The sequence below is a fragment of the Cetorhinus maximus genome, chromosome 6 (assembly GCF_964194155.1).
Source record: "Cetorhinus maximus chromosome 6, sCetMax3.hap1.1, whole genome shotgun sequence".
Taxonomy (NCBI): Eukaryota; Metazoa; Chordata; class Chondrichthyes; order Lamniformes; family Cetorhinidae; genus Cetorhinus; species Cetorhinus maximus.
The window spans coordinates 53,319,116-53,346,541 of record NC_135884.1 but is presented as its reverse complement, the minus strand read 5'-3'; the positions used below and the strand labels follow the sequence as shown (position 1 = coordinate 53,346,541).

The following is a 27,426-nucleotide window of genomic DNA, read 5'->3' as shown; positions in this document are numbered from 1 at the left end:
TCAATATCCTCAAGGTCAGAAATATGCATTATGAACAGCTGAGCTTTCAGGATCAATCCCTAAGGGGCTCCATTGGTTACAATGCCCAATTAGAATTATCACTGTTTAACAAGTGCACCATTTTTTTTTGTTATTTAGCCAATCCATTATACAGTTTATATCTTCCTGCTTGATCCCATGAACTTTCAATTGTCTTGCTTTAATTGATGCAGCTGTAGAAATCATAGATAATAATTACAATATTTAAATAACATTTAAAATTTAAATATGCGTGGATTATAATGTGGAATTTACTAGATTTTTTAATTTGAAATTAGCTTGACTTAATCAAAGTAATTATTGAAGTGTTTTAAGGTGTCCAGAAGAGGTTGAATTTGGTTTTAAATTGGGTGGTTGTTCATACTGTTTTAATTATATTCCTGTGGTGATTTCATTAAAAAAAATACATTTAGCAGAACTCAGAAGCATAAACCCATATTTGGTCAAATGAGCTTGATCAAATCCTTTGTATTCACCAAGTAGCTTAGGAAAATGCAGTATGCTATTTAGATATATTTATTTATATGAAAGTTTTGTTTGGGCATGAGAAACAAGAACAACTTTTTGGCTACTGATTTATATTTGTTGTGCTGAAAACTGTACATTAAAGTATTTATTTTTGGGTATATCCAAGCATAACCACGCTTGTCTGTGATAATTATATTGTATCTTTAGCAATGCTCTGACATTTTAAGTAAGTCTGCAAGTGTTTGCAATGGTACTATAGAGGATATATGTAGAAACAAATAATTCAAATTCACTGAAGAAGTTTTTATTAGAAGATTATGTCTGTACTTGCTATTGTGCAATTGTACTAGTACAATAGTAATTGTACTATTAATGAAGACTACAGCTACCAAGTCCTTATGTTCAGGCTATGTTATTACAAAACTCCTGGGCCTGAATTTTACCTTTGGCAGGCACACGCAATCAGCGGGTTGGGAGCGGTCGGGAAACAGGCCCCCGACAGCAATCGGCACCTGATCGCGATTTCACGCTGGCTGGCCAATTAATGGCCAGCCAGCGTGAAACACATTCTGAAAAGCTCAGCGGTACCGGGGTGGGAAGAGGGCAGGTGATGGTGTTTCCATGGGTGTGGGTGAATGCTGCGAGAAAGCTCCCTGAAGGCAGACAGCTGCCTCAGGGAGCTGCAGAGCTGAAAATACTAAAATATAGGTTTTAAAAGCTGCAAAATAGTGTCCATAAATCATAATCACTGAAAATATAGCTGATAAAAGTGCTGTCCGCAGATATTTATTTTTATTTTATTCCATAACGGAAATTTCATCCCATCTCTGGATGAGGTTTGATGAAAAATGCAAAGGCTGCCTGTCCAAATGGCCCATCCGCCAACTGTAAGGTTGGACGGGCCACAAGAAACCATAGACAATTGTGCTGTTAATGGCTTAATTACCCTCTTAATTGTCGGCGGATGCGCTTCTGACTTTTGCGCGTACCCGCTGAGTGAAATATTGTGCGATGATGTCGGGATGCTCGCCTGACGTCTTCTCACATGATTTTATGCCCAATTGGGTCGGGCATGTGCACGCCCGCCCGCGGGACATAAAATTCTGCTATGGGGTCTAGTAAAGTCGATCTTATCAAAGGTCCATTTTTTATCAAGGTTTGAGCTCCTTTACTGAACATAATTTAGCCTCTGTCTGGTTCAAGGAACAATATCCTGTTTGTAAAGGCTTGTAATAAGGTTTGATTATAATAGGATAGTGTGCTGTGTCAATCTAAGAAATATTGGAGATCGTCATTAAACTAACTGAGGCATATGAATCCACAAACTTATATAGCCCACAATGATCTGTTGATTTATACAGACTGCAATTGTAAGATTTAATTTAAATGTCAAATGATAATTGCATCTCTATAAATTGCAAATAAAGACATGGGCTACTAAAGAAGGGAAGTTTTGGTAAACCATTATATAATCAATAGTTAGACCTTAGCTAGAGTATTGTCTCCAATTCTGGATTTTGGACAGCACATTTTAGAAAGTACAGCAAAGCTTTAGAGTGGGTGCAGAGCAGAATTACTACATTTATACAAGGACTGACAAGTTTCAATTATCTGGAGTGAGAGCTGAAGCAGAGGAGGTCAAGTGGAAGTTTAATAGCACTGGTCATAAATATGAGGGATTTTGATAGACTTGGGGCAGAATCTTCTGTTTGGCTAGCGGGGGGCCCCCCTTAATTGGCCTGCCCACGTAAAATGGCGGCGCGCCCCCAAGTGGGGCGCCGATCGGGAACCTGCCCACTCGCGCTCGCTCCCGCACAATCCCCCCAACCGGGGGAAGATCCTGCCCTTGATATGGAGAAATTGTTTCCATTGGCTGGGAGAGTCAGTGACCAGAAGAAACAGATTTAAGATAATTGACAAAAAAAACAGAAGATGAGCAATTTTTTCTCCTCAGTAAATTATGATCTGGAATGCATTGACTGAAAGGGTGATCAAAGCAGATTCCATAGGAACTTAAAAAGCAAAAATTTGTAGGACTATGGAGAAAGAGCAGGGGACTGGGATTAATTGTCCTTTCAGAGAGCCACCATAGGCGTGATCTGTTGAATGGCATCCTTCTGTGCTACATAATTCTATGATTCCATGATGTTGTTAGCAGTGAAAAGTAAAGCACGGATGATTTATGAACAACTTCTGAAATCAATAATTATTTTTAAGATATATCTATGACTCAGTCTTGGGGGGGGATATTGATAGCATTGCTCCTCACTGTACTGTGACTGCAGCCACAAAATGAACATAACTTGGAATCTGCAGAATGATTGTGCTTTGAATTATGTTCAAACATGCACAATATTGTGTGACCAGAGCAGCAGCATGGTTTTCAGCGTGCTTCCAGGGTCTGCCCCTTGGCACAAGAAAATCAAGCAGGTTGCTTTAGAAGCATACACTACCTACTCGCTTTTCCATTATTCACTGTGAGAATCTGCCATGTAAATTATCCTTGTCACTACCTTAAAGAACAAAAATAAGTTCAAACATATTTCAGATTATTTATATATGAAGTGAATCATGTGACTGCATGGAGGTTAATATTTACACAGAATTACTGTTGGTGAGGGAAAGACTCAGTCTTGTTTAAGGTTAACTTCTAGATTCAAGAATATGTGAGAAGGTAGTGTAGGATAAGCTCCCTGATGCCTTGCTAGATCATGGATTAATTTTTCAGTTTTAAATCATATTCATTGATTACTGATTTTTAAAAACCTTCAGCTGCCTAGGCCCAAAGCTCTGGAATTCCCACCCTAAACCTCTCCACCTATCTACCTTTCTTTCTTCCTTTAAGATGCCTCTTAAAACTTATCTCTCTGATCAAGCTTTTGACTCTCTGCCCTCATATTGCTTTGTGTTTTAGTGTCAAATTTTGCTTCTAATGTTCCAGTGAAGAGCCTTGGGACATTTCATTATGTTAAAGGTGCTATATAAGTTGTTGTTTTCCAAAGGTGATAACATGGTCAACAATGGCCTGTTGCTGTCTAAACACTCAACATACTACTCAAACTGATTATAAATATTACTTTCTCTCCTTCATACAACTGAATGTGGAACTTATCTGTTGAATTAAGTGGGACAAGATGTTCCAATACATTCAAAATGTTAAAATCAGCAATTGAAATGTTTTTTTCAGAATAAGGAACACCATCATTAAATCAACAAACTCCCCTTAAATATACTGAACCATGATAAATGTGATTGTTAATTGGCAGCCAAGTGCCCTATATACTGATATAAAAGCAAAATACTGCTAGATGTTCTGATGAAGAGTTGTTCGGACTCGAAACGTTAACTGTATCCTTCTCTGCAGTTGCTGTCAGACCTGCTGAGTTTTTCCAGGTATTTTTGTTTTTGCCCTATATTGCATTAACCATGTTTGACTGTTCTCTGCACAAGTTGAGCAGAAAGACATTGGTTATGTCGGTGAGTGAACTTTTGTTATTAGTCTTCTCTTTCGACAAATGTCATTAAAAGTAAAACAATCAGCTTTTAAATGCATTTACAGATCCCAGGTTGCTGTCATGCATGGTGCTGTTGCCTCCATGCAGGCTGGTTCCAGAGTGTTCTCTCTAGATTGTTCTCTCAGTCTATTACCATGTGAGTCTATGCATCTTAGCATGGGCAGTGCTATTCTCCAGTCCCATATGAACCCTTGCTCTGCCAAGCACCTTTACATTACAGTGGCAGGCAGTGATATACAACATCATACAACAAGCAGATATTCTTTTATTTTAGCAGCAATAATGTTAGTTTAGATGGAAAGTATCACTATTAAAATAGATTTAAAATAGATCTAAAGGCCTCACAGAATAGTATGCCTTTAGGGGTTACCAATAATGGCCAAGACATTACCAAGTTACATCATGTAGGTGAGAACCGTGGTAAATGAAGTGAACTGGACAAGATTAAATCAAAATGACAAACTTTCTGAATAAGTGCTGTGTACCATTAAATGTCATGAAAAAGAGTAGGCCCTGCACCTAAGAAAGCCGAATTTGAGCACAAGTATGGAAAAGTCAGGTGTGAGGGAGCCCACATCAAGAAAGGAGCCCACACAATTATTTAAATGATTGGAAGGAAAATTGGGTGGATTCCTTTAATATGTGCTCTCATCCAAACTTGATTTTCCCAGTATGTAATGTGCAGTACACACAGGCATAGGAGGAGGAAAATCCATCTGAATTATCTAGAAACGTAAAGTTTTTGCAGAATAATTTGTTCCCTAAAATGCAAATAAAGCTGAGATTGCATTGCTTGACCTCAGTTATAAATACTGAGCCAAAAAACAGCATTAGGAATTTAAGAAATAGGAGCAAGAGTAGGTCACATGGCTGCTTAAGCCTGCCATGTCATTTACTAAGATCATGGCTAATCCTCAACCTTAACCTTAACATGTCTTTCCCATCCAATCCTCCATGTCCCGTGATTTCCTTAAAGTTCAAAAATGTATCAATCTTCATCTTCAGTGTACTTATCAATTGAGCATCCACAGCCATCTGAGGTAGACAATTCCAAAGATTCACAACCCTCTGAGAGAAGAAATTTCTCTTCATCTGGTCCCAAATGGCCAAGCCCTTATCCTGAGACCATGCCCCTAGTTCTGGACTCTCTAACTAGGGCAAGCAGCTTCTCAACATTTATACTGTCAATCACCCTCAAAATCTTATCTATTTCAATAAGATTACCTATCATTCTATGAAATAGAGTATACGTACATTTTACTCAATCTATCCTCATTGGGAATAATCTCATCTCATGAATCTCTTATCTCAGCAATCAACCTGGTGAATCTTTACTGCACTCCTTCTAAGGCAATAATATCCTTCCTTACGGAGACCAACATTGTATATAGCACTCAATGTATGGTCTCACTAATGCCTGTACAATTGCAACAAGACTTCCTTATCCTGATACTCCAACACCCTTACAATAAAGGCCAACATGACATTTTCCTTCCTAATTATTTGCTGTACTTGCATACTAACTTCATGCTTGTTCCTTGTTTGAGTACGCCCAAGACCCTGTGAACATGAATATTTATAGGTTTTATGGCTTTTAAAAAAATATTCTGCTTTTCTATTCTTAACAAAGTGAATAACCTCACATTTACCTACATTATATTCTATCTGTCACCTTGTTGCCCTGTCAATTTGTCTTTGCGGTCTCTTTGCATCCTCCTCAGAACTTGCATTCCCACCTAGCTTTATATTGTCAGCAAACTTAGATACATTACTCTCTGTCTCTTCACCTAAACCATTAATATAGACTGTGTTATTATCCTTGGCCAGACCCCAGATCATAGGGTAAGATCCGGTTAGGGACCAATAACATTTTGTTTAAAATAGATAAAGTTTGAGATTCAAGACGCTTGGTAAGTGAATAAAGCCACAAGATTCCACGGGTTTGGAACAAAGAAAAATAAACTTTCCTATACAAGTTCAGAAAGATAAAACAATGTACAATATCCATCTTATACTCTAATATTCAGGATAAGTATGAGGTACATGTGAATTAACAGGCAAAGTGTGGTTGAACACACCACACTACACAAAATGACAGATGTGACAAATTCCATGGACTTCTCAACATCCCACTTAGACATTTGTCACATTGTGAGCCAATCAATCTCACTGAAACTTTGTCTTTCTCACAAGGGTTTCCAATCTGCACCTTGGTTGACCTTGCCTTGGAATTCTCTCCAAAAGTCACTCCCACTCAGACAGCTTCAACAATGACCCATCTTGCAGGGTTTCACTCTTGCCTTCCAAGATTCCTTTCCCCCAGATTCTGAGTACACTCAAGCTTCGCCTTCAAAGCACAATTTCAGATCTTCGGTCAGGCCAAGCAGAACACCACTCCTCCAAAGGAGTACCTTTGCCCCAATGCCCTGCAGCACGAAGTCGTCAATCTTCATCTGCTTTCTCAGATCTTCTGGGCTTCACTCGTGCCCACTTTGCTTAAAGTCTGCTCCCTGCAGCTTCTTCTTTGATTCAGAGCCTATTCCTCTGCTCCTTTGCTTAAACTTAATGAGACCAATTTCTGTCCCCTGTCTTTTATCCTTTGCTTCCTTTTGAGACCTATCCCTGTGCCCCCCCTCCCCCATGTCCTGCTCCCTGGGACACCTACCAGATAATGGCACTCTGTATCAGGTCACCTGACCTGTCTTTTTCGCACCATTCTTCTTTCTTCTGCACAGGTGCACAGCATAAAAAGGTAGTACTGCACATGCGCGGCCAGTTCCCGGCATATGCACAAGATCCGAAGATCATTAGGAATTGGGGTTCCCAACCTCTGAACTAAAGAAGGCGGGTTTAGCCATGGATGGATTTCTGTTCCTGTATAAGTTTTTCTTCTCAATGGAATGTAGATTTTGGTAAGAATTATGAAATATTTCTTTAAATGTTTACCAATGTTAATCTACTGTTGTATCTTTTAATTGTAAATAGTTGAGGCATCAACACTGATCCTTGAGGCACCCTCACTAATAAGAACCTGCCAGCTTGAAATGATCTATTTATTACAACTCTGTTTTCTGGCCTTTAACTAATCCTCAATCTATGCTAATATATAACACACAGCCGCTTGGTCTATTATTTTGTGCAACATTTTGTGTGGTACCTTAACAAACACTTTTAAAAAAACAAATATATTGCATCCACTGTTACATCCTCAAAAACTCTAAAAGATTCAGCAAACATCATTTCCCTTTTATAAATCAATGCTTAATCATACTATAATTTTCTAAGCGAACTGTTGCCACTTCCTTAATAATGGATCCCAGCATTTTGCTGATGACGAATGTCAAGCTAAGTGACCTAAAGAGCCTTTTTCTCTTGCCCTCCTTTTGTGAATATCGGTGTTGCATTTTCTACCTTCCAATTCACTGGGACTGTTCTAGAATCTAGAGAATTTTGGAAAATCACAACGAGTCCACCCATTACCTCTGCACCCACCTCTTTTACTAACCTAGGTTGTGGGCCATCAAATTTATTGGCTTTTATTCCCATTCATTTCTCCACTATTTTTTGTTTACTAATATAATTATGTTAAGCTCCTCATTCTCATCTGACCTTTGGTTCCCCATTATTTCTGGTATTTGTGTTCCCTATTATGTTCATCTACTATCGTATCTTTTAATCTAATTTCCCAATTGACCTTTGCCAACTTGCACCTCATACCTACGTAATTGCCTTTATTTAAGCTCATTACCATTGCTTTGGACTTGCATACGTCACCCTCAAACTCTGTGTGAAATTCATCATACTATGATCATTCCTTCCCAGGGGATCCCTTACAAGAGATTACTAATTAACCCTGTGACACATAACAAGATCTAAAATTGCCTCGTTGGTTGATTCCACAATGTGTTGTTATAGAAAACTGTCTTAAATGCATCCATAAGCTCATCTTCCAAACTATTTTTGGCGATTTGATTTGTCCATTCAGTATGAAGGTTCAATTCCCCTCATGAGTATTGCATTGCCTTTGTTAGAAGTTCCTCTTATTTCTTATTAATATTCTGTCCAATGATATAGTTACTGTTGGGAATCTATAAATAACTCTCCCCATTGTTTTCTGATCCTTGTTAAACCTGCTTCATCCATACTGATTCTACCTCCTCCTCTTCTGAGCCAAGACCCTTCTTGTCCTTACCTCAGCCTTTGTTCTTCAGGCTGTCCCCAACACCACCGCCCCACCTCACAACCTCACCACCCTTTCCAATGATCAGTAGATCCAAGAAACCTGTAAATGTTTGAAACAGGAATTTAGTATGATTTCAAGCTTTGTCAAATTTCCTCTTATAATTTGGAATAGTTTGAAATGAACAAAATGTTACCTTAGTGGTCTATTCATTGTATCATGTTGCATCTAGAAGGCATTGCTCATCTTCTGTCCTGTGAAATAAATTTGTTCAGGGGATTAGTAAAGTTAACTAATTGACTGTGAAACATTTTCTCTCTTATCTTCATACTCCCACAACATTTGTCAATTTGTACTTTGAAGCAGGTTAACCATATTCGCCTTTATTTTGGGAAACCCTTCCATCACACCAAACATTCATTTCAGGACCCCTTGGAAGCATTTGCCAATCTTGTAAATATTCACCAATTATCTCAAATTATTGCATATCCTACGAAGAAGACATGGTCATTAGAAAAAATGACATGTTTTTAAGATTTAAAAAAAAAGATTGATTTTGAACTGTTTTGCTGGAGTATTAGTTACATTTCTATTGGAAAAACATGCCTGGCATGCTAAAACAACAAACAGACGACTAGGACTCCAAAGATTTATAGAATGTTGGAAAGAAGGTAATAATTTCAAATAAAAATCAATCCTCATTACAATCCACATGTTTAGCCTTGGATAACACTCCTTGCCATGCAAGGCAACTTTTCATCTGATTTACTGCCGCAGAGTAATTATTCGGCACTTTCAATTCAAGTGATGAATAATTTAACAGAATTTATTAACAAAAAATCAAATGATTTTTTGTGACCTGTTTTGGCACACGAAGAATTTGTTACACTTGACAAGTCAGAAATTGTTACAGATTAATCATTTCAAAGAGTTGTTTACAAAAAAATTAATGAATAATATTAACAAAGACATATATTAATGTTGAAATATATTTCATAGGCTTCAATTCCTTGTGTTAATGACAGAGCGCCACCACCTAAGTCATTGTATTGAAGATATGCATGTTTCACATTTTTATAATAAGCATAAGCAATGACAAACCTAAATCTCATGATTGATGGTCAACTCAAAAAAGGTTTATTAATCTCGGTAACCTTGCTCTTTGCAGTAGTTGAAAATAAATTACGTTTTAATAACCTAGTTTAAGTTCAAATCTTTCTCAAGTATAGGCATGCAGATTGGGCAATAAGCGGTGTGATTTGCCCTTTTCAAAGTTGTGTGCAGCTGTCAAAGCTTTTACAAAGCTTCAACTGTTTTCCAAAACGTCCAAGATATTACTGATGAACAGTGTTAGTGACATTCTGGTGCATTTATACATGTGTTTCATTGCTGCAAAACAGTTTCTGTATCATGGTTTGATAATTTCACATCAATTAAAGTATATCTGTTGAATCATAGAAGTTTACAGCCCCGAAGGAGGCCATCCAGCCATCATATCTGTGCTGGTTCTTTGTGAGAGCAGTCCAAAATTAATCTCACACCCTTACATTTTACCTCTGTTTGAAATATTTATCTAATCTTGCCTTGAAAGATGCAACAATTTCTGCCTCAACCATTGCCATAGCAAAGCATCCCATGTTCCAACAACACTCTTTGTTCTGTTATACCCAAGCCTAAATCATGTTTATATATACTGAGAGCAGAAGTGGACCCAGGCTGAACATGGAAGCACAGTTCTTCCATTATTTCTACAGCCTGACCAATGTCAATTTATTCTCCTAGGGGAAAATAATTTAAGATTTCAACTGACTTTTGTGTGAAAAAGTGTTCACCGGTTTCCCTGATCTATCGTCTGGTTCTTATTTTAAGATGATGTCCCCTCATTCTGGACTCCCTCCACCACACCTCTCCCCATAAATAGGACATAGTTTTATCTCTGTATGCCTATTCAAACACTTTAAACATTTTAAAGTTCAATTAGATGACCCCTCAATCTTCTAACCTCAAAAGATTACAATCCAAGTTTATGCGACCTCATGATTTAACCCTGTAAACCCAGGAATCATTGCGGTATATCAGTGCAATATTTCCTTAAAAGCCTGAGGTGCTCAGAACTGAACACAGTACTCCAGATGGTGGTCTGACCAATTCTGTATATAACTGAAGCACAACTTCCTCCTCTCTAATCTAGCTCTTTGTAATGTACATTTCAAAATATACACAAGAGCTTTGTGCAGCTACATTTAGGCACGCTGCACAGAGTTTGGTGTTTCTTAATTGGAAAGCAAAGTAGGTTTGGCAGAATGACTTAATGATGGCCATTCACAGTGCTCTAGGGGCAGACACTGATTTATAAATAGGTAATTGAAAAATGTTCCTTGCTATAATTCCAGCAACTAAACTCTTAATTGTTTGGTTTTATCTATCTACTAAGTAAATTGTCATTTAAAAGAAGTATTATTTTAAAAATATACTGCATTAACTAGTTGCTGGAAATTTCAGTTCTGAGCACCTCAGGCTTTTAAGGAAATATTGCACTGATATACAGCAATGATACCTGGGTTTACAGGGTTAAATCATGAGGTCGCATTAACTTGGATTGTAATCTTTTGAGGTTAGAAGATTGAGGGGTCACCTAATTGAACTTTAAAGTGTTAAAAGTGTTTGAATGCTTAGTGTACGGTAATTACATCTCACTGGTTACACTAGAACCAGAGACACACTACACTGAACATTTATGAGATTCAAGATCATAACATATCCTTTTAGTGTAAAAGATATGATTTTAAAACAATAAGGTGTTGGCACACTGTATCTAAGCACCTCTTCTAATTAGTCTAGAACTGTCAAACATACCAGGATTTAGCACTAAAAGCTGAAACATCTGCCTCAGAAAACATCAGCCTAATTATTTATAGACAATGCCATTTGTTTAAAAAAAGCTTGTGAAGTTGTTTCTAGAAAAACTATATAATTTTGGAATATATCAATTTCTGACAGAGCAGAATTTTCTGCTTAGCATGCAGGTACACGCCTGACACGCTCAAGCATGAAATAGCGCGCGATGACGTCGGGCAGGTGTCCCGATATCATTGCGCACTTGCACGATATTTCCATTGGTAGGCGCACGCAAAAGTCAGCAGCTTGCCTGCCGACAATTAAGAGGCTGATTAAGGTCATTAAAGTATCAATTAACAGGGATTTTTTGCTGCCGTCCAACCTTACGGGGGATGGATAAGGTTTCCGTAATTAAACTAAAAAAAAAATACGCACAGATTTATTATAACGTCCAATCATTCTAATGCATGGACATTTTTTCCAGATTTTAAATTCTGTCTTTATTAATTTTAAATTCATCAGCCCCCTGAGGCAGCTCTCTGCCTTCAAGGAGCTTTCATTTCGTGTTCCCCCACACCCACGCTGACTTCAGCGCTTGCCCTCTTCCCGCCCACCCCAGCAGTGCTGAGCCTTTCAGCGTGCCTTTCAAGATGGCCAGCCGGTGTGAAATCGCGGTCAGGGGCCGATCGCAAGTGGTGGCCTGTTCCCCGGCTGCTCCCAGGCCCGCCGATCGCAGCCGCCCGCCGACCCGAAAATTCTGCCATACAACCAAGTTCTGAGTAGAACTGTTGTTCATGATAATTTTAGAGACATGCGTGAAAACATGAACATTGTAGTTATGCATACCACATCTAAAATCCTTTCAGCAATGGACTCTGTGAAAGGAATCATGCAGTGATAGATGAAATGCTGCACAAAATCTTAGCAGATCAACCAAACTGCAAGTTGACAACTACACTGGCATTGGTGGTTCATGCGATGAATTTGCTTCAGATGGTTGGAGGATATAATCCCTACCGATTGGTCTCTGCGAGGAACCCCAAAATACCCTCTGTGGTAGGCAACAGTCCCCCTGCCCCAGAGAGGACTATGATTAGTTCCATTTTTCTGCACATTTGAATGCTTTACATGAAGGGAGGGAGGCTTTCATTAAGGCTGAGGGCTTGGAGAAATTTGGAGAGCTCTGAGGCATGCATAAGACCATCCAAGATAGACTTTAATTCTGTGTGTATGGTGTTTTTTAAAAAAAGAGGGCCAAAGGAATGAAAAGGTCCTAGTAAGGTGATAGGATGTGATGGTAAAACAGTGGTAATCAAACTATTAAGGCTCATTCCTCATGGTTAATCAGGATTGATTACAAACACTCAGATTCTGAGCAGCTGATAAAAAGTGATGAGGCACCCTGTAACTCTCATACACATGTGGCTTGCAATGACACGCTTGAGAAACAGAATGCAATTAATCATGGACTGAATAATGGTAGGCTGAGTGATCAAAATGCACAGTAAAAGGCACTCACTTCCAAAGGCCAACTACCTAAAGTGACGTATGTTCCAGAAGCGTCCAGTGAATGGAGGGATGCAAGAATTGTGGGATGTGTAGGAAAAGCTACTGGCAAGTTTAAATACCGGTTACATATTCAAGATGATGGTCAATAACTGAGGTCTTTGGACTGGCAGAATGTGGTAAAAGAATAGAAAGTAAGAAAGCAAAATGCAAGTTCTAATAGTGCGCCTGAGAGTGACCCTTCCATTAGAAAATGTTCACGTAGCGGAGAAAGAGTCTCCAACCATGCAAGAAAGAGATCTTTCAGTAGTAGTCCCGAAGACATCAAAGTGCAAGTACAGGCTGCAGCTTGAATAAAGATTACACAAAGAAAGGTGGGCTACAGAACAGTCTTGAGATAGGACTAGAAGCAGAAGTACTCATGACTATGGGGTTTAGGTGGCTGCCAATAAACTGGAGAGAAAAGCAATAAGAGAGGCAAAACAAAAGGAATTAGAGGGTTGGAAGGGATTTGGAGTTTATTCTGAAGTATTAGATAGAGGCATACCAGCCTTGTCACATAGATGAATTTGTACGGAAAAGGTCCTTGCAGTTGGGACTCAAAAGGCTAAAGTGAGTAGCTCAGGGTTTTGAAGAGTGACTGGTCAATACAGATGTTAGAGTGGACTCTAACACAGCAGAAAAAGTAATCCTGAAAGTCTTTTTAGCCCTTTTGGCCACATAACTGTGATAGTGTAGATGAATTGACATAAAAGCTATGGACGGGATTTTCCGCCCCCACCTGCCGTTGGGATCGTCTGGTACCACGGAAAGTCAGTGGACTTTTGGCTGTGCCGCCGAATCTCCCACGGCGGGTCCCGCCACAATGGGGCCAGAAAATCCCAGCCAATATTTCCGCAGGGTGAAAAATTTCAGAGAAGTGTTTCTGAAATAACCGAAAGATGCATCTTCACAATGCATGTTGATGATTTCTTGTGGGGTGGTACTGTGGAATTTGAGAAACGTGTTATTAATAAGATTAAAGTTGAATTTAAGATTGGAAGTCAGGCTTCGGGGACTTTTAAACAGAATAGGCCTGGAGTAACTTTGAATCAGTAATTTTATTTAGCGAGTGTTAGTCCTGTCATGGTTAATCACACTAGGCCATCACATAAACATGATGTCACATGAAACAGAACAGTCATGAAGCTTGATTGGTCAGTGGAATTAGTTATGCAGTCAGACAAGAACAGATGATAGCCTTAAAGTATTGGAACTAAGTACTGCGATGAAGTACCCTAAAGTTGAGGATTTTTAAGAGCAAATAAAACATTTTAAAAATTAAGTATAGAGAAATGCATAATTAAGCTTCCATCCTTGGGTGACCAAAAGAATGTGTAATTAGTTGTTTTCAGTGATGCTTCTCATGCCAGTTTTCTTGGTGGGTATACAAGTGCAGTGGATTACATAACATTTTTGGTGAATGAAAATGGAAAAAGTTGTCCTTTAGCCTGGGAATTTAGGGAAGCTAAGAAAATAAATAAAAGGGTTGTTAAAGGCACTTCAGCTGCAGAAACACTGGCTCTTGTGGAAGCAGTGGATACGGGATACTATTTGTCAAATATTTTAGGGGAAATTCTATATAATCTATATAAGGGGTGTACTGAAACCAGTTTGCCCATTGAACATTATAATGGTTCCTTGTGGGATAACATTCACTTGACAAACAGTGTAAGTGAAAAAAAAACATTGAAAATTGAATTTGCTAGCATGAAACAAACGTTAGAAAAAAAGATCAAATGAGTTAATGCAAGTCATTAATTATCAGATTGTTTCAGGAAAAGGAGTGCTTGTACCAAAAGATTATTGGGGATCTTGGAAGAGAATGTTTTGCAATGTGATGCTTTCAGAGAATATGGAAAAAACTTCCTTCAATTTGTTTTGACATATTGTTTGTGAATATTATTTCAGTGTTAGTTTAAGAAATGAGTCTTCATTAAGGTTAAGTATATACAGGTGGGGCAGTCATATGGTAATTACGTGTGCGCATATAAAAATACATTTATTGACACTGGTAGCAGATTGGAGAGTTAGGCGCTTTCCATTTTCACTATGTGAATAAATCTAAAACTGAATAAGAATGGAAATTTCTGCTCTCCTTCACCATGTGGATAAGATGCGTAATACTGAATTCCTTATTTGATTTCTTGTTTACTACCTTATTATGATAGCCTATAGTTTTGCTGTTCCCCACAAGTGGAAACATTGGAAGAATTTTCACAGGCAATGGAAAGAGGGTTTTTGTGTTTGCAGGGAGCTAAATCCTCTAACGATAATGTTGTGTTGGGATCCTGACACCATCCTGCTCATATCCACATTTCATCCCGGTGGGTGAGCAGGGAACCCCCTTGGAGCAGTCAGGTGAGTAATTTAAATATTCCAGAAAGGTAACTAAATACTGTTTTAACCAAGCATTCTGGTTTTAACAGCCAGCTGAACTATTTCCCGAGCTATCAGGGCATCTGAGAGTCACCAAGGAGATCACAGGGCAGGAAGAGCTTTAATGAAACTGACAGGCTGGGAATCCTTTGATCGATAAAAGTGAAGAGCTCCAGCCAGGACCAGGCGAGAGGTTGCTTTTCATAGCACTTCTTCACTGTCACTGTTTTACAGGTGAATTTTTTCAAATCACTTCACCTGCCTTGCACTTCACTCACCTTCAGCTGAACTTTCCCGCTGTCAGGCTTCATCACATCATGGGAGCAGGTTATGCAACTGCACTTTGCACCTCTGATGAAGAACAGGAGGAGCAGTAACAGTGGTAGCAGCAACATCAGCAACAACAGATGCCTTCTTCTGAGCCAGATGCCACTCCACATTGCAAAGAGGATGGAAACGGAGATTCAGCTCCAAGGAGGCGAGGCCTCCCAACACAGTGTTTAAATGCAGAGGATCAGCTCTGTGGTATGAGTACCAGTGCCTCAGAAGGCTCAGGCTTTCACAGCAGATCTTTGTTGACATCTACAGCCTCTTGGAACAATACTTTCTTTCCAGTGGACCAGGTCGACAAGCATTGTCAGTGGTCGTCAAGCTGGGTCACACTGCAGGGCCACCCCACCTGGGCCTCTGCCTCTTCCCAAAGTTGTGCAATCTCTTTTCCTGTAAGGAAAGAAAGCAGAAAAGTGTGAGTGTCATTTTTGACTTGTATGGGCAGCATTTGTGGAGAGTGACTCTGGGGGATGGGTGTAAGAGGGCAATATGATGTGTGTGTGTATATTTGTGTGTTGGCTACTCAGATGGGAATGAGATGTGCCTGGAGAGAAAGGAATGAGTCAAGCTGCAAGGTGCGTTTTTTTGAGGAATGCTGTGCAAGGTGAAGTCAGAATGTTGGGTTTGACACTTGAAAGTACTGTGACACTCAGCTTAATTGCCCTTCTGAAGTCCTGACTTCAGGTTGAAGAGCCTGCAGGAGGGTGTTATAGTGCTGACTCCCTCAGCCTCATCCATTGATGTCTGCTTGCTTGATGGGGCCTTCCGCTCCTTAGGAAAGATCACCTCACTGCAGTCCCTCAGACCCCAGTGCAGTACCTCAGTTAAGAGTGAGACCCGAGGAGCAGCCTTCCTGGATCTTCTCTCCATTCCTGTGGTTTCTTCTGACTCAAAAATCCATGGCCAGAAGCTTACCTGTGTCGGGCGGGCTGGGCAGGAACGGGTGGGGCAGATATGGAGCCGATTGTCGCCCGTGATCAGCTGTACACCACCATTTAACCTTAATTGGTTCGCCCAATGTGAGGCACAGACAGTAGCGCTCAGTGCTGCCTGTGCGGGCAGGGGGAGGAGGGAGTGTCGGAGCCTGCGCTCCTTCGTGCATGCGCGCAGCTGGGAAATCTTTTTACATTTAGGAAAATTTTATCATTTAATCAATAAAAACTTTAGGAAACCTCATCCCGCTTGTGAATGAGGTTTCCTAAAAAAACGCGAAGGCCGCTTGGGCTCTTCGCCTGCCCGCCAACCTTAAGGTTGGACGGGCAGTGGTGTTCACAACTTTAATTGGTTTTTTAATGGCCTTAAAAGGCCGTTGACAGTTTGGCGGGTGCGCAGCCGCCTCTGGCGTGCGCCTGCTGAATGAAAGATCTAAATGACGCACGATGACGTCGGGACGCATCATTTTGCGCGTCGGCATGTCGGGCCCGCCCCTGCACACCGACGGCAATATTCTGGCCCATGTTCTGCTGAGCCTTTCTGACCCCTTCTGAAGTCCCGTTAATCCAAAACCTTCCCTTTGACAGATCCGATGCATCATCCTGCCCACTGACTGCAGAACCTGCAGGTGGGATGTTCATGCCATGGCTCATTTAAGGAGCGTCAGAAAAACGCACTGAAGCTGCCAAAACTGTTCTGACTCACTATAAATCCCCCTGCATTGGCAGGGTCCATCAGTTTAAAATTCTTCTCACTCTCTCTGTGTCTACTCTATCAAAACCTTTCATAATTTTAAAAAGCTTTATTAGGCCGCTCCTCACCTACTTCTTTTAAGAGAAAAGAGACCCTGCCTGTTCATCTTTCCTGATAGTTATACCCCTGCATTTCCAGTATCCTCCTTGTAAATCTTCTTTTGGACCCTCTCCAGTTCCTCTCCATTTTTTTATATTATGGTAACCAGAATTGTACATGATAATATCCATTTTATTAATGACTATTTGTTCTATAAAACATTTAAGACTGGATTTTACATGCCTTTGCCAGGCATGTTTTCGGCAGGGGGACCGTTAAATTAGGTGGGTGTCAACCCCAACGCCTTCCCACCCATCTCCGTACTCACCCTCTTAATACACGAGGCAGATTGTGCACCGAAATCGGCAGCCCACGCACCATATTTTAAATATATAACCAAGGATTAACAAGCCAATTGACCCCAATAATACACTGCCCATGCCACAACATGGTTGGTGTGGGCAGGCGGGAGGGAGTGGGCAAGCTGTATTTTTTTAATTAAACGGTGGGAAGGAAGGGGAGGTACTATTTTCAGGGGGTGTCCTTTGTGCGTCAGGGGGGAGACCCCTATCATAATTCACCCCCTTTTCTTCCTACCCATCTGCTCATCAAAACCTATCACCCCCCCCTCCGCCCCCCTCCCTAACTGCCCAAGCCCTCTCACCCAAGACCCCGGCTTTACCTTGCTCTGGGATCCATGGCATCTGCTTGCAGTCTTGGCAGTGCCCACTAATGCGGTCTAGGCACTGTTGGGACTGCTGGAGCTGTCAGTCAGATAGAAGTCCCACTGGCAGGCTATTTAATCCGTTTGCAGTGTGTCATGACTGTGGGTGAGTTGGTGTTGAGTGAGCTGCCTTCCCCCCAATTCCCCACCCCCACCCCCACCCCCATATTATGCAGCCCAATATCTACTTTCCAGGTTTTATTGTGAAGTGACACTGAACTTTAAGGTATTATTACATTTTTGGATAAGACTTAGTTTGGTAAAGGACATTTTACCTAATAGCTGAGCCCATGGATTTATGTAAAGAAATTTTCACAGGCCTTATTTTTAAAAAATGAACTTAATTTCTGTCACTTTGAATTAAAGTCATCACAGAAAAATAAGAAACAACTGGAGTTATTCTCTTGATTTATCAGCTCTGTGACATGGTTGCATCCTATCCCAATGGTGACAGCTGTAATTGGCCTACTGAAGAGCTTTGTCATTTTACTGATTTTTATTGACTTTTGCTGATTTTTAACTTAAGGTAAAATATAAAAGATGCATTTGTCACAGTGTATCCAATGTCCATGAAAATGTGCTGCTGGGGATGAAAACTTGTGTCTAGTCAAGCTTTTAGATAATGAAGCAACAAAACTTGTTCCTGTTAAATTAGAAGTTGACTATGGAGGCCACACACACAGGAAAGAAGTTACCTTACCTTGCCCATCAAGGACAAGGATACACAACGAAGGATTGGGCATTTGACATCCTGTGTTGAAAAACTATCTGGGATTCATATCTTCTGCATACAGATATTCCATTTTTTGCTTCTAGTTCATGGATCGTGGCATCCCACTGCCTTTTGCTGACTATATTTGAAGTCAATTTTTCGATTGCACATGCACGCACACTATATGCATTATATCTGTCCAGTCACAATTGGTAAAGTGTTTCCTCTTTTGCTGGTGGCATACTTCAGCTAACATTATTAAACATTGATCCATTATTAAAAACAAAAACAGAATTACCTGGAAAAACTCAGTAGGTCTGGCAGCATCGGCGGAGAAGAAATGAGTTGACGTTTCGAGTCCTCATGACCCTTCGGCAGAACTGAGTAAAGTTAGGAGAGGGGTGAAATATAAGCTGGTTTAAGGTTGGGGGTGGGGTGGGGTGGGGGGGGGGGAGAAGTTGGGGGGGGTGGGGTAGTAGAGACAAGTAAGCAGTGATAGGAGCAGATAATCAAAAGATGTCACAGACAAAAGGAACTAAGGGGTGTTAAAGGTGGTAAGAAAATGTGCTAATTAAGAATGGATGGCAGGACACTCAAGGTACAGCTCTAGTGGGGGTGGGGTGGAAAGACTGACGACAGGGTATTACAGTTATAGATTTAAAAATAATGGAAATAGGTGGGAAAAGAAAAATCTATATAAATTATTGGAAAAAACAAAAGGGAGGGGGAAGAAACGGGAAGGGGGTGGGGATGGGGGAGGGAGTTTAAGATCTAAAGTTGTTGAATTCAATATTCAGCCCGGAAGGCTATAAAGTGCCTAATCGGAAGATGAGGTGCTGTTCCTCCAGTTTGTGTTGGGCTTCACTGGAACAATGCAGCAAGCCAAGGACAGACATGTGGGCAAGAGAGCAGGGTGGCGTGTTAAAATGGCAAGCGACAGGGAGGTTTGGGTTTTTCTTGCGGACAGACCGCAGGTGTTCTGCAAAGCGGTCGCCCAGTTGGCATTTGGTCTCTCCAATGTAGAGGAGACCGCATTGGGAGCAACGAATGCAGTAGATTAAGTTAGGGGAAATGCATGTGAAATGCTGCTTCACTTGAAAGGAGTGTTTGGGCCCTTGGATGGTGAGGAGAGAGGAAGTGAAGGGGCAGGTGTTGCATCTTCTGCGTGGGCATGGGGAGGTGCCATAGGTGGGGGTTGAGGAATAGGGGGTGATGGAGGAGTGGACTAGGGTGTCCCGGAGGGAACGATCCCTACGGAATGCCGCCAGGCGGGGTGAAGGGAAGATGTGTTTGGTGGTGGCATCATGCTGGAGTTGGCGCAAATGGCGGAGGATGATCCTTTGAATGCGGAGGCTGATGGGGTGATCAGTAAGGACAAGGGGGACCCTATCATGTTTCTGGGAGGGAGGAGAAGGCGTGAGGGCGGATGCGCGGGAGATGGGCCGGACACGGTTGAGGGCCCTGTCAACGACCGTGGGTGGAAAACCTCGGTTAAGGAAGAAGGAGGACATGTCAGAGGAACTGTTTTTGAAGGTAGCATCATCAGAACAGATGCGACGGAGGCAAAGGAACTGAGAGAATGGGATGGAGTCCTTACAGGAAGCGGGGTGTGAGGAGCTGTAGTCGAGGTAGCTGTGGGAGTCGGTAGGCTTGTAATGGATATTGGTGGACAGTCTATCATCAGAAATTGAGACAGAGAGGTCAAGGAAGGGAAGGGAAGTGTCAGAGATGGACCATGTGAAAATGATGGAGGGGTGGAGATTGGAAGCAAAATTAATACATTTTTCCAGGTCCAGATGAGAGCATGAAGCCGCACCGAAGTAATCATCGATGTACTGGAGAAAGAGTTGTGGGAGGGGGCCGGAGTAGGACTGGAACAATGAATGTTCCACATACCCCATAAAGAGACAGGCATAGCTGGGGCCCATGCGGGTACCCATAGCCACACCTTTTATTTGGAGGAAGTGAGAGGAGTTAAAGGAGAAAGTGTGAGAACAAGTTCAGCCAGATGGAGGAGAGTAGTGGTGGATGGGGATTGTTGGGGCCTCTGTTCAAGGAAGAAGCTAAGGGCCCTCAGACCATCCTGGTGGGGGATGGAGGTGTAGAGGGATTGGACATCCATGGTGAAGAGGAAGCGGTTGGGGCCAGGGAACTGGAAATTGTTGATGTGACGTAAGGTGTCAGAGGAATCACGGATGTAGGTAGGAAGGGACTGGACAAGGGGAGAGAGAAGGGAGTCAAGATAACGAGAAATGAGTTCCATGGGGCAGGAACAGGCTGACACGATCGGTCTGCCGGGCCAGTTCTGTTTGTGGATTTTGGGTAGGAGGTAGAAGCGGGCCATCCAAGGTTGGGCGACTATCAGGTTGGAAGCTGTGGGAGGAAGATCTCCAGAGGAGATGAGGTCAGTGACAGTCCTGGAAACAATGGCTTGATGTTCAGTGGTGGGGTCATGGTCCAGGGAGAGGTAGGAGGAAGTGTCTGCGAGTTGACGCTCAGCCTCCGCGAGGTAGAGGTCAGTGATTCATTGATCCATTATTGTCTGGTGATGAGACCACCTCTCCAGAGCAAGCAATGACTATGTCAGTAAGGAGAAAACATCTATTTGGAAACCTGTCTAACATTGCAGAAAATGAAGTTACCATGAACGAGATATCAGAGAAATACTGCTAAGTATGATGTTAGGTAAAAGTTGTTTACAGCCTAAAGCTACCCTTGAAAATGAACAGTTAAGTTGAACTTTATGATATCCTGACCTACAACTGTGTCCCACTGATTATTATAAACATAATTGAAAATCCAATGCAGCAAGCTGGATCATGCTGTGCCAGTAATGAAACTTTCATGTAACATTTAGTGTTTTCCACAGAAATAAACAGAGACTATAACGACTTAGTTGTGAAAACACTATGAAGTTAGAAGGCTTAAGTTTGTATCTGCTCATTATCAGCATTACTGTGAAAATTTCTAAAAACACATTACAGAGGTTATAATTGCTGAAAATTAAAATATCTGTTTCAATTTTAATTTTATTGTGTATTAATTAGCTGCTCAAATTAATATATTTAGTTTCCCCATCCCAATTCTGGATTAAAATATAAACACCTGTTGGAGAAGAATTATTTTTCTTGATAGTTTCCAAATCATTAATGGATTTGATAGGATGAAGAGGTAAAGGTTACTCTTGCTGGCTGAAAAGTCAACATTAAGAAGCTCATCAATTTAAAATAGTAATGAAGAGAATGAGAGAAGAGATTAGTTGTTAGTAGACCATGAGGGAAATTTTGAAAAAGAAATCATCATTCTTTTTAAGGAAAAAAAGGCTAACCATAGGAAACAAAGTAAGGTGCAAGAAAATGAGGGAACAGCCATGCAATGAATCATAGAGTCACAGAAAGTTCACAGCCCAGAAAGAGGCCTCTTAGCCCATCATGTTTGTGCCAGCCAGAAAACAAGCCACCCAGCTTAATCCCATCTCCACCATTTGGTCCATAGCCCTGCAGGCATTTGAGGTGTATATCCAGATACCTTTTAAATGAGTTGAGAGTTTCTGCATCGGCTACCCTTTCAAGGAGTGAGTTCCAGACCCCCACAACCCTCTGAGTGAAAAACCTTTTCCTCATCTCCGATCTAATCTTTCTACCAATCACTTGAAATCTATTGCCCCTCGTTACTGACCTCTCTGCTAAAGTAAATAGGTCCTTCCCATCCACTCTATCTAGGCCCCTCACATTTTTGTACACCCCATTCAAATCTCCCCTCAGCCTCCCCTGTTCCAAGGAGAACAACCCCAGCCTATTCAATCCTTCCACATAGCTGCAATTTTCCAGTCCTTGCAACATCCTCTATACCTTCTCCAGTGAGATCAGTTCGGTAATGCTGTCAAAGATAAGAAGGACTGATTAACTTCCTTCTGTGTTGTAAATTTATAAGGTTCATGCTCAGTAAAATAGTAAAACAAATATTTCCCTTTGTCTCAATATCTTCTTAAAACTCACAACATGAAAAATACTCACAGGTGTGTGCAGATTTTCAAAAGTTTGATAAACATGTTTTGCAACAGGAATAATGGAAGGCTAGAAGCACTAAAAGTTATTCAGACATTAATCAGGCAGTAGCTTAGTGTTAGCACATGTGCATTGAACACAGAAATCCAGAAGTTGCTGTCAGAAATACTCCCATTCTCCCACAAGATGTGCTGTAACTGTCCTAACCAATAAATTAAGCATCGAAATCAATTGCATAAACTTGGTGTACTTGCCCATTACTACCCCACTAAAGATGCCAGAAAGAGTTAGTGCTGGTACATTATGAAACAAGTGAATTTTTAATGGTGTAGTATGTAATAATTACTGCCAAACAACCCTGTAATGTATAGTCTCATTCTTTCAGAAGTCAATTAGTGTTGGAGATTTTTTTTTAAAGTAGTTTTTCCTTACTTTTGTGTGCTTTTTAAAATATTTTTCTCTTAATCCTATCTGTATTTACTAACTTTTATTTTAATGTTTGTAGACAATCTCAATCCAATTTATTCTTGCTGCTTTATACTTCCTGGTTTAGGCTTGATGTGTCTCAGTGCAGATTCTTCAATCTGATTGATTGAAGAGTCTTGCAAATTCCTACCTTGCTCATAGATACCACAAGTCCTATTTAGAGGGCACTGAGTTGGATCAGATGCTGGATTAGAAGAAGCACAGCCCAAGAGCACGTAAAAACTTTGTGGATAGCTGTCACTGAAGAGAATGACTGGTGCAAAATTGGAGCCATGGAAATATTTACCATTTAAAAGTGGAGTTGAAGGTGGATTATTTTTGCCCAACTTGTAGCAATAGAAGAATTGTAACACATAACACAGACCTAAATACAGAGCTGTGTGAGTGGCGATGCTAGAAGGACAAGGGTTGAGTTAACTTTCTCTTCCTTGACTTTTTCTTACAATCTTTTATTAGCAGATTAGATTAGTTATTCAAGCATTTCTCCCTTTAATTGCCTACAGAGTGCATTTGATTCCACATTAGGAGCTAGGCTACTTGCCAAAGAAAAGGAGGAATAAAATTAAAAAAGGGTGAGCCGATCTCATTCGTTGCTGGACAAACCCAGTCACCTGGAGTCAATAGGAATCAGCGGGAAAATTCTCCACTGGTTGGAGTCATACCTAGCACAAAGGAAGTTGAATGTGGTTGTTGGAGGTCAATCATCCCAGCTCCAGGACATCACTGCAGGAGTTCCTCAGGGTAGTGTCCTAGGCCCAACCATCTTTGAGCTGCTTCATCAATGACCTTCCTTCCATCATAAGGTCAGAAGTGTGGATGCTCACTGATGATTGCACAATGTTCAGCACCATTCGCGACGACTCAGATACTAAAAAGTTGCAGCCCATGTCCAAATACAGCAATATAATATATAAAAGCAAAATACTGTGGATGCTGGAAATCTGAAATATAAACAGAAAATGCTGGAAAAACTCAGCAGGTCTGGCAGCATCTGTGGAGAGAGAAACAGAGTTGATGTTTCCAGTCCATATGACTCCTCCTTCTGAAGAAGAATCAGACAGACTTGAAATGTTAACTCCGTTTCTCTCTCCACAGATGCTGCCAGACCTGCTGAGTTTTTCCAGCATTTTCTGTCCAAATGCAGCAAGACCTGCATGATGTCCAGGCTTGGGCTGACAAGTGGCAAGTAACATTCGTGCTACACAAGTGCCAAGAAATGACCATCTCCAACAAGAGAGAATCTAACCATTGCCCCTTGACTTTCAATGGCATTACCATCGCTGAATTCCCCACTATCAACATCCTGGGGGTTACCATCAACCAGAAACTGAACTGGACTGGCCATATAAATACTGTGGCCAGAAGAGCAGGTCAGAGGCTAGGAATCTTGTGGCAAGTAGCTCACCTCCCCAAAATCTGTCCACCATCTACAAGGCACAAGTCAGGAGTTTGATAGAATACTCTCCACTTGCCTGGACGAGTGCAGCTCCAAAAACACTCAAGAAGCTTGATACCATCCAGGACAAAGCAGCTCACTTGATTGGCATCCCATCTACAAACATTCACTCCCTCTACCACTGACACACAGTAGCAGCAGTGTGTACCATCTACAAGATGCACGGCAGGAACTCACCAAGGCTCCTGAGACAGCACCTTCCAAACCCACAACTGCTACTATCTCAAAGGACAAGGGGAGCAGACTACCTATAAATTCCCCTCCAAGCCATTCACCATCCCGACTTAGAAATATATCGCCGTTCCTTTACTGTTTCTGGGTCGAAAACCTGAAACTCCCTAACAGCACTGTGGGTGTACCTACACCACATGGACTGCAGTGGTTCAAGAAGGCAGCTCACCTTCACCTTCTCAAGGGCAATTAGGGATGGGCAATAAATGCTGTCCTAGCCAGTGATGCCCATATCCCATAAATGATTTTTTTCGAAGTTCCAGATTCCATGAAAATCATCTAGTAGGGCCTTAATTATGTTGAGACACAATTGTCAGTATGTTGGATTGTGCATACATCTATACAACGATTACACGGACGGAGTCATAACCTCTCCATGTTGAGCTCAAGTGCTTTCCGATGAGGGAGGAGGGGAAATTGGAGGTTTGTCCTTGCATTTCCTTGTAGCAATGGAAGGGATCTGAAGAACCCCCAACTCAGAAAAACAAGGAAATTCAGAAGAAATTAATAAAAAAATAAAATGTTTTAGCACTATTAAGTCAAAACATCAGGGCAATGAATAAGTCCAACACCAAATCTGAAAAACTCAGTTCAACCATCAACGGAACCTCCAATTTCAGTTTAGTGAATGTTAATAAGGAGAACATCTTATATGCGAGTTGTTCTGATCTGAAATGCACTGCCTGAAACTATGATGGAAACAGATTTAATCGTGACTTGCAAAAAGGAATTGAATAAATACTTAGAGGGGAAAAAATTGCAGGGTTATGGGGAGAGAGCTGACAGTGGGATTAATTGGATAGCTCTTTCAAAGAACCAGCCCAGTCACAATGGACCAAATGGCCGCCTTCTGTGATTCTACGATTAAGACTTTTAATTTCTGAGCACAGAAAATTCCAGGGTCAATGAAACAGAAAAAAACAGCTGCTTTGTAAATCTTGCCAGGTGGTTTGTCCATTTTAAGTCTATAAATTTTCATGGTGTTGGGTGAAGAATATGAAAATCTGTGAACATGTGAAAGCTTTCATTTAAATATCTGGTCATTTTAAAACAAATTTAATTCAAATTTAATCTCAAGGTATTTGCATTGGTAATGCAGTCATTGATCAATTCATTAATTATTCTGTGAACGTGTTTTTGAAAATAGACCCTTAAAGTTGAGTGACCCCACATTTTTTGCTTTTCTCTTCCAGCAGTGCTCATTAAAATAATAAGCTCCAAAACTAGTCAAGATATTCACTGTAATTTCAAAGAATATATATTTATGGCTCATCCACTCTGTATACTTGTGCATACATGTATCATACTTATTGCTACCAGGTACGTGGAGAGAAGAGCTAATTGAGGAGCGGAGGTGCATGTTTTTCCCTTGGCAATTTAGGAGAAGCAAATACTGTCAGAAATTGGTAACTGGACAATCCATCAGTATTCCCCTTAAGGGAAATGGTACATTAATATAAGTATGCCTTCCTGGCTCACTTCCTATGTAGTAAAAAGCCAGTGTTTTTAGCTGGCACTCTCTACCTGCTGTTAAGAATGACTGACTCAGGGACTCAGATAATATTACAAGGTAGGAAGGGAGTTGTTGGGGTTGGGGGGAGGGGTAAGTCTTACAGCTGGGAAATACGGAAGTTCCTGATTTAAGTTTTTTTAATTGGCTTTGTGGCAACAGCCAGCTAGATTTAGAGCCTGACTGGCTATCAGGCTGGTGGGCAGCCAAGGGCCGGAGTAGAGGTTAGTCAGACTTGGGGGGAGGTCGGAGTGAGGAGTAGGACATCAGAGGTCAGGTGGTGAGTTGGACATGAGGAGATAGAGTTCCCGTTAGGTTCAGTGTAATTCACAGGAAATTTACCTAAGCAGCATAAAAGATCTAGGAATTTCAAGCACAAATCACATTCAGCACAAATGGAGATACCATGATCTTTTACATTGGTTAAAAAAAATGCGCTGGAAGCTGGCCCTGCCCACAAAACTGGCCATGCCCCCAGATCGAATTAATGAGCATGGCCATTTTTTAACAATTGTGCCCATTTATGGCCCTTCAAGGAGGATCTTCAAATCCAGCTTTTTTTTTCAAGTGGTGCTATGGGGATTGACTTCTTGCTCTTTACGTTTGTGATTATGCAAGTGAGTTTAAAGAGCAGAAACCTGAATCACAGTTTCACTTCAGAAAACTAGTGCAATTTGCATCCAGATTGCCAATTACGTCCAAAATGGAAAATCTACCTCCAGATATTAGAAGGTGAACTGGACATTGGAGGACAGACATCTGGGATCCAAAGGGCATTTAGTGGGTGAGATTAGCCAGTTGACGGGTTTGGATCGCAGGGTGATTTACAGGGTGGCTTGCAGGCCTGGTGAAACACGTCTGCTCCTGCTGACCCACCAGAAATGCTGGAAAAACAATGACCTGTTCCATTCAGCCGTTCTTGCTTCTCTTCAGATGCCAGGAAACTATAGATACTGGAAATCTGAAATAAAAACAAAGTGCTGGAAACATTCAGCAGATCTGGCTTCAGCTGTGGAGAGGGAATCAGAGTTAATGGATCCAGATTTGCACAAAGTGCGGTAGCAGGCGGGCAAAAGGACATTTTACCTGCTGGCCGCTATTGCAGCTTTTCACGCCGTATAGTCCCATTCCCAGCATGTCTCGCTCATTAATTACGTAGTCACAGGGAACACACTGGATCGCTCAGATCAGATTCGCCCGCGACGCCGTGACATCAGCACTTCTTCACTCTGGGTGCCATATTTAAAGAGCACCAGAGTGCATGCCTACTGCATGGGCAGA

General features: G+C 41.1%; 1 protein-coding gene and 1 long non-coding RNA gene across 5 annotated transcripts in view; one reads left to right on the top strand and one right to left on the bottom strand.

The window, feature by feature from the left end:
• The window catches only part of LOC144681763 (contactin-4-like), a 1,677,954-nt gene that overhangs the window by 582,948 nt on the left and 1,067,580 nt on the right, over window positions 1–27,426 (top strand). The window lies entirely within an intron of this gene.
• The window catches only part of LOC144681767 (uncharacterized), a 45,939-nt gene continuing 26,790 nt past the window's right edge, over window positions 8,278–27,426 (bottom strand). The window contains exons 2-3 of the long non-coding RNA XR_013576848.1: window positions 8,399–8,456; window positions 8,278–8,304 (exon numbers count right to left, since the gene is read on the bottom strand). This is a non-coding gene — a long non-coding RNA (uncharacterized LOC144681767). The remainder of the gene's footprint in view (window positions 8,305–8,398; window positions 8,457–27,426) is intronic.